The sequence below is a fragment of the Drosophila miranda genome (genome assembly GCF_003369915.1).
Source record: "Drosophila miranda strain MSH22 chromosome Y unlocalized genomic scaffold, D.miranda_PacBio2.1 Contig_Y2_pilon, whole genome shotgun sequence".
Lineage (NCBI taxonomy): Eukaryota > Metazoa > Arthropoda > Insecta > Diptera > Drosophilidae > Drosophila > Drosophila miranda.
In genome coordinates, this window is record NW_022881614.1 from 20526283 (window position 1) to 20534561 (window position 8279).

Consider the following 8279-nt stretch of genomic DNA (forward strand, 5'->3'; position numbering starts at 1 on the left):
CCCAACGATACACCGATGAGTTTAACCAATTACTGTGAGTACCACTAGTGGCTGAAACCACAATGTCTATACACCAATGCAGGCGTAAGTTTGTTGAAGTAGATATATATATATACTGATTTGAAAGAATACTACCCCCCCTCAAATGCTCAAATAATTAAGTTTTTTTTTGCTGATCCAAGAAGAAGGAAGTCTGTATATTTTTGTTTATTTGTAAATGTAAGGAATCGGATTATATCTGTAATTAATGTAAAAAAAAAAAAAAAAAAAAAATTATATATATATATCAATACAATCTCACATGGTTAGGGACATTTAACATAAAAATAAAAGGAATTTGCAATCATGAATATGTCTGCCTAAACTAAATATTATCTCCGTCCGTCAAGTACTTATGCTTATCTCCCTCAAAATGCACTAGAAGATGTTGGATCTTTGAATTGGGACAACGCCCGAATGTAAACGCGTTTGTCATGGTTGGGTGGGTAAAGACTAGGGACATATATCACCGCTGTTCCCTCCATCAGACAGAAGACGAACTACACTTTTTCTAAGCGTTTTCTAAATGCGTATCGGCGCAGAGTGGAAATAAGTTTTTGTTATTGGTTATTGATATTAACGTCGAGATCCTGCTTATTTTTTTTTGAAGCGCATTATATTGATTTGTGTCAGGAAAACTGTGTAGCTAGGGGAGAAAGAACCCCGACCAATCCGACGAGCTGGACCCGAGCACAGCAAGAATGCGCGCATTCGAACCTAGCTTCCTATTAACATGAGGTCAGAAAAAACCATCTATTGGCCACGGTCGGAGTTAGAGCCTAAATAGGCTCTGGCCTTAACTCACTGGCAAAGACTGAACACTACACAAACATGGCGCCCAACGTGGGGCCCGAAAAGTTTTCTTTAAGTCCCATTTAAGCTCTACAAATCCATCCATTTATTTCACATTTGCTGCACAACAAGTTGTTTTGTATTCGGCTGGAATCGATCGGTGGACTTAGCGATTGCAATTCGGATACCGGATTGATCGACCCTGATAGATCTATGCTGAGCAAAATAAACAATCTTGACAGGAAACAATCTCAAAGTGTTTTGGATTTACGATGCTCTGGAGAATTTCGGACATCGTCCAGCAATTTGAGATGGTTGTAGATGAATAACAACAATAGTTACTTAGTTAAAATAGAGGAATGCGCTGGAGGAGAGTTTTCGTTTTGTTGTCTGTTTTCTTGTATTTTGAGATATTGATGAGCTAAGGAAAGACGGACATTAGGGGATAAGCAATTTGTTTCGAGAAAGTTTTTTGTGTTAGTGAATTAACAATAAATGGCTAAAATGCCTGTTACTCATAGTAATGAAAATCTCGATGGCATTCGCGAACAAAGCGATCCGTTTTGCTTTATTTGTAATGAAGTAATCTTGGTCTCTGAGTTAGTTGCAAGTACTCCGTGTAATCATAGATTTCATAAATGTTGTATAATAGAAGCAATCACGACCACACCGGCTTGTCCGATATGTGCGGCATGCTGCCTTATTTCGCAACTACGTTATGGTAACAATACCCTAGCAGCGGAACTTGGTGACGCAGCCGAAGAGGCAGAGACAGGAATCAAAGATATTTCAGCTACAGACTCAGGAGCCCATACTCTGAGAAGAATGGGAGGCCTTTATAAGAACCGAGGCAGAGGTAGGCCCATCAGTTCGAAAGGAGGCGTGACCACTAGATCAAAATCGCGACTTACAGATCCTAGTCGGTCAGAGCAGGAAGAAAATTTATTGGGAAAATCGCCAGACGACATAGTAAGGTACATACAGAATGCCTTAAGTGTTCAACAAGAAAATATGATAGATGACATGGTGGATATTTTGAATAAAAACATCGAAGAGACAATTCAGAGACAACTGGCTACACTCAATCTAAACATCGCCACACAAGCAGTGGAAAATGTGGAGACTGGGAATAGGCAGTCCGGCGTACGTGCTTCGTTAGCAGGAAACATCTCAAGTCACAGTAGTAGTAGAAGTAGGTCAAATGCACAGTTAGCACCTGCAAAGGCAGCTAACATAATTCAAAATTGGCGGCTAAAGTTTGACGGATCGAAGAATGGTATGAGGATGGAAGATTTTATATATCGAATACGCTCTTTAACTGAACAGAACTTAAATAATGATTATCAAGTACTTTGTGATCACCTGTATCTCTTGTTCGCTAATAAGGCCAGTGATTGGTTTTGGAAATTCCACCGTAACCATACCAATTTTTCTTGGGAAACCTTTTGTTTTGAATTTCGCAAACGATTTGAGGACGCTGAAACTGACCTTGACATATGGGAAAAGATAAGGAAACGCAGACAAGGCGAAAATGAAGTTTTTGATGATTATCAGTGCGCAATAGAGGATTTAGCAGATAGACTTCAACAAGGCATGTCCGAAAGTCAATTAGTCGAGTTGCTGATTAGGAATGGTAAACCAAGTTTGCACCATGAGCTACTTCATTTAAGAATATCAAATAGGTCACAATTACGTGTCGAAGTGCGAAAACATGAACAATTCTACAATGACATAAAAGCTTGTAAGCCACGAACTTTGCGTTCCTATATTAACGAGCTAACTGACGCGTACGAGAAACAAACTCAGGTAGAATCGAATGCGCCAGATCCAGAAGTCCTCGCGATTCAACGGAAGCCATCAAACCTAACCTGTTGGAACTGTGAAAAACCTGGTCATCGATTTGATGATTGTTTAGAGCAGCGGTGCATCGAAGTACTGGTTATTCACCATATTTCCTTGTTTTTGGTCAGAACATGATTCTGAACGGAGGAGATTATACCCTATTGCGAAACGTGGATCTGCTAAGCAACGACGTCCGATTAGAACACTCCGATCTGTTACAACTGGCAAGACAAGACGCTAAGAAAAACATAAAGAAATCACATGAGCTTATCGCGAACAAATATAATCTTCTTTGTAGGAACGTACAACTTAAAACGGGTGACGAGGTTTTTGCTCGTAACTTTACCCAGAGCAACGCGAGTAAGAAGTTTAGTTCGAAGTTAGCTCCGGTTTTCATTTCTGCAAAGGTTCTCAAAAAAAGAAGCCCATATTATTATGAGTTGGTGAACCCAGCAGGGAAAAAGATTGGAGTTTTCCATCTCAAAGATATTCAGGTGAAGAATAAATAACAGCATTTTTTTCAGATAATGTACCTTCGAGCAGGTCTTGTTTCATTATCTGTGGTTGTAGTGTCCAACTATTCGAAAATCAAAAGAAAAAAAAAAAAGAAAGGAAAAGGTCGAACAAGGTACACTTTAGGTACACTTTCTAGAAAGATACTTTTCATACCGCCCTCGCTAGCATAGCTCGAAGAAATTGGTGGAATGCAGGAGATCCAGAAGATCATCCGATTGCACAGTTATGTTAAAGCTTAAAGCTCAGCTTAGGCATGCAATAGGTACAGGCGAATAGACTTTATTCATGTGAAATCATTCCCCTGCATAGTTTCACTTACGGCACACGTATATATAGATTTTCGTGATTTTCGCAATCGCAGAGTGAATGGTGAAGACACGTGGAGTTACATAACTTCCAATTTTTCACTATTATCTAATCATCCGCTGTTTATATGGATTAATAAATCCGAAGAGTGGCGTTAGCTGAACTACCCGAGGGAAAAGTGAAAATAAAGTGAAATTCTTGAAAGAAGCAAAGGTACGTTAGTCCACCGTGGAAAGATAAGGTTCTGACACAGTTTTATTTAGGGATAGGAGTACTGGAAAATCTTAATACAGCCAAGCCGGCCACCCAATCTACGGTAACAACTACTAAAACAACCAAGCTGACCGTTTGGGAGTTAGCGCAGTGCACATCCACGGCGACAAAGTGAAGGCTGAACCGTTGACGTTGGGCTAGCTCAATATCGGAAATCATTTACGGCTCGTGAAAGACCAACCACCATACACCACTGCTGGACGTCCGAATATCAGTTTGAACCTGCCGATCTCGTAAAAAAAAAGCCGGAGGACATAATCGTCACCAACCTACGAAAACTTACAAAGGATTGAGTAATTAGGCTAGCCTAAACCACATTGCCTCAGAACCACTCTTGCTGTCAGCAGATTTGTGTTTATTTTGATTCCCGTGTTTCTCAAATTAAATTTCAAGTGCAAGTTCCCGTTTGCCTTTATCACTATCACATAAAAATCTATACGCTGCTGCTCTAAGAACCAGCTGATTAGATCCACATATTCATATCTCGTTTATCATTGTGTTGATTAATGTAGTAACTAAATAGCTTCCTCCAATGAGTAAATTTGTAACGTAACTGACGATTTTGAAAACTGAGCAATATGAGTTCGGGATAATGTGTTTCTCTTTATATATATACATACATTTATACTGACCAACCTCTAAATTACACAGTGCATACAAATGAATCCGTCAAAGTCATCTTGGGCCCAACGATACACCGATGAGTTTAACCAATTACTGTGAGTACCACTAGTGGCTGAAACCACAATGTCTATACACCAATGCAGGCGTAAGTTTGTTGAAGTAGATATATATATATACTGATTTGAAAGAATACTACCCCCCCTCAAATGCTCAAATAATTAAGTTTTTTTTGCTGATCCAAGAAGAAGGAAGTCTGTATATTTTTGTTTATTTGTAAATGTAAGGAATCGGATTATATCTGTAATTAATGTAAAAAAAAAAAAAAAAAAAAATTATATATATATATCAATACAATCTCACATGGTTAGGGACATTTAACATAAAAATAAAAGGAATTTGCAATCATGAATATGTCTGCCTAAACTAAATATTATCTCCGTCCGTCAAGTACTTATGCTTATCTCCCTCAAAATGCACTAGAAGATGTTGGATCTTTGAATTGGGACAACGCCCGAATGTAAACGCGTTTGTCATGGTTGGGTGGGTAAAGACTAGGGACATATATCACCGCTGTTCCCTCCATCAGACAGAAGACGAACTACACTTTTTCTAAGCGTTTTCTAAATGCGTATCGGCGCAGAGTGGAAATAAGTTTTTGTTATTGGTTATTGATATTAACGTCGAGATCCTGCTTATTTTTTTTTGAAGCGCATTATATTGATTTGTGTCAGGAAAACTGTGTAGCTAGGGGAGAAAGAACCCCGACCAATCCGACGAGCTGGACCCGAGCACAGCAAGAATGCGCGCATTCGAACCTAGCTTCCTATTAACATGAGGTCAGAAAAAACTATCTATTGGCCACGGTCGGAGTTAGAGCCTAAATAGGCTCTGGCCTTAACTCACTGGCAAAGACTGAACACTACAGGGGGAATAAATCAAAATGCCTCACACCTAGCCCAGGGGCAGCCGGAGATCGAGAGTCCCCCAGTCCCCAGTCCCCCGAGGGTAAGCCGGCTCGACCCAATCAAAAACGCATTAAAACCAAAAGGATTTTTTGGTTTTTGGTCAACAAATCAACGCCATTTAATTAGATGCTATTGATTAGAAGAACCCAGTCCCCACTCTGCCCCACTCTTTGAATTTTTGTAATTTTTTGTGTCTTTTTCCTCCCAGCCACTTGAAAACTCGTTGAGCTTGACAAATTTGACAGGCTTGATTGAAAATGAAAAGTTGAACACAAAAGCCTATTCGACAATAGAAAGGGGGCCCAAAAAGAATTTCCGTCGCACTCTCATTGAAAGCCCAAGCTTTCGGCCAACAAAAGATGGTCAGCAAGGGCGAAAGACAGAGTTGAAGTTCGGTGTTCGGACATTTGAAAGTCTGGGACTCGGCTGAGACTCGTCTGGGAAAGCAAATGTCAAGTAGTTGGCACTTTCAAAAATATATTAAAGCGAGGGGGCACGCTGGGGGTCGCAGCTACGGCTGCGACTCTACTTTTATACACAAGATATACATAGGCGCTCATCGGGACGGACAAACAGACATAAGTATCGGGTCTACAAATATAGATTCCAACAATAGATCTGTATGAGACATTGAGACATGAAAGCATTAAATATTTGGGATTGTTCTTTAATTTGTTAAATCCAGAAATCAACAAATATTCAGCTCGAGAGATTGCTGATCTCCTTTGTTTTTGTTTTTTGTATGGTTATGGGTACAAATTAAATGCAAGAATCATTTGGTCCGCTGTAAAAGTATTATTTTGGTATCAAATCGCAAGCAGACTACGCTCCACCCTGCTGAAAATATTTATATTCATGCGCTATAATGATGCATTAAAAAGAAAAATATTCTCTTTTCCCACTTACCAATAAACTTTATTTTATTTGCTCATATTTTCGATTCTTACGACACCGAAGTTACGACAAAACCGCACCGAAATCGCCAGCGAAACGCAACAAATGATTTCCAATAAGAGCACAAATTAAAGCCATTTATTTATTCAAATGAGTTGAGGCACAAGAGGGCGGAAGTTCGTGTGGACACACGCACCAAGAGAGAGTCAGATCAGCACTACTGCGAATGCAGTATGAACTTCACTTGGATCGAGAGCACTCATTCCTTTTCGATTCTCTTCTTCACTGCTTTATCCCATCCTAGAGTGGGAGAGAGACAAAACTTGACGAATTTTCAAGCACGCACACACACACATGGCTGGAACTCAATATGAGGTGATCAAACGAAAAAAAAGCGAGACAACGAAACAATTTCACATTTTAGATTTTGCCACATAAAAAAAAATTATTTATGCCAAATAATATGTTTTTCTACACATATATGTATGTATCAAATATATAAAACACATATAAATACATACAAACAATATCACACATTGATGCACTTTTCCTTCGACGAGCTGCTTTTCTGCGCCCGCGCCCTTTATCAGGCGCATTATTTTGCCTTAAACGCACATTTTCTTCCACTGAAACACTTTTTTTGCACACCAAACTTCACTACACACCTGCGGGACATTTTCCCTGTTGGATTTTCCACCATTTTCTGCATTTTCACAGGTTCAAACGCGGAACCGACTTGCAAACGCACGCTTGGCCGGGTGAAAAAATTTGAGTGAGAGCGATGCAAATGAGTACATTCTCTGATCTCCTATTCCTCTTTCTATTTGCTCTCTCTCCCACGCACCATTCGGGTACTATTCGAAAAAAAGCAAAAGAACGAAATAGTAACATATTTTTACACATGAAAAAAAAATGTATGCAAAAATAATATGTTTTTCTACATATTTATATATTATATATCCCCTTGGATTTTTCACCATTTTCCGCATTTTCAGGGATGGAAACGCGGAGCTGACCTACGAACGGACGCTTTGACGGAGTGAAAAACTTTGAGTGAGAACGATGCAAATGCGTTAATTCTTTGATCTTCTCCTACTCTTCCTATTGGCTCTCTCTCCCACGCTAGCTTCGGGTACTTTTGCTCATGATGCAGTTATACAAGGTGGTCGGTCTGCTTACTCTTTTTCGGGTCTCATTTTACGCTCAGCACTACTCAGAGCGTTTGATATTTGTACTGAGCGATATGAGTCGGGTCTTAGAGAGCGCGTTGCGTGTGCGGACTCTCGGACCACCTTGCATAATTTCATCGTGCTTCTTATCTTCTTCCCCGGCTACTGAAAAGAGAGACCAAAAGCGTGTCTGTGTGGGAGTGATATGGAGTGACTGGAGGGTGAATTGCAGTGCGCGGTGTAGGTGCAGCGCTTGGCGAAATTACTTAATTTATTCAAAGTAATTGATCTCTCTGTAAAATTACTTAATTTAATTGATATCGCTTGGCAGTAATAGAGGATGAAGACAAGGAGTAGAGATAAGCATAAACAAAAGTACCCCAGAGGGCGTTGGAGAGAGAGCAAATAGAAAGAGGAGTAGGAGATCAAAGAATGTACTCATTTGCATCGGTCTCACTCAAATTTTTTCACCCGGTCGAAGCGTGCGTTCGCAAGTCGGCTCCGCGTTTCAATCGGTGAAAATTCGGAAAATGTCGGTCTTTGAAGTGAAGTTTAGTGTAGTGATCTAGTGATTATGTACATAAAATTGTGTTTTAGTGCAATAAAGTGTAAAGGCGGGAGCGCAAAAGAGGAAAAATGGCGGCATGCAGCTCGACGAAGGAAAAGTGCGGCAATTTGTGATAAATGTATGTATATGTGTTTCATATATTTTATATATGTACATACATATGTATGTGCAGAAGAACAAAATTTTTGAAAAATTTATTTTTTTATGTGGCAAAATATAAAATGTGAAATTGTTTCGTTGTCTCGCTTTTTTTTCGTTTGATCACCTCATATTGAGTTCCAGCCATGTGTG

The 8279-nt window shown here is 39.6% G+C and overlaps 1 long non-coding RNA gene across 1 annotated transcript; it reads left to right on the forward strand.

Annotated features, from left to right (window-relative positions):
- Positions 1-2973: 2973 nt before the first annotated feature.
- Positions 2974-4332, forward strand: LOC117193765. Its single transcript, XR_004474681.1, has 2 exons — positions 2974-3708; positions 3759-4332. It is a non-coding gene; the product is annotated as an uncharacterized LOC117193765 (long non-coding RNA).
- The last annotated feature ends 3947 nt before the right edge of the window (positions 4333-8279 follow it).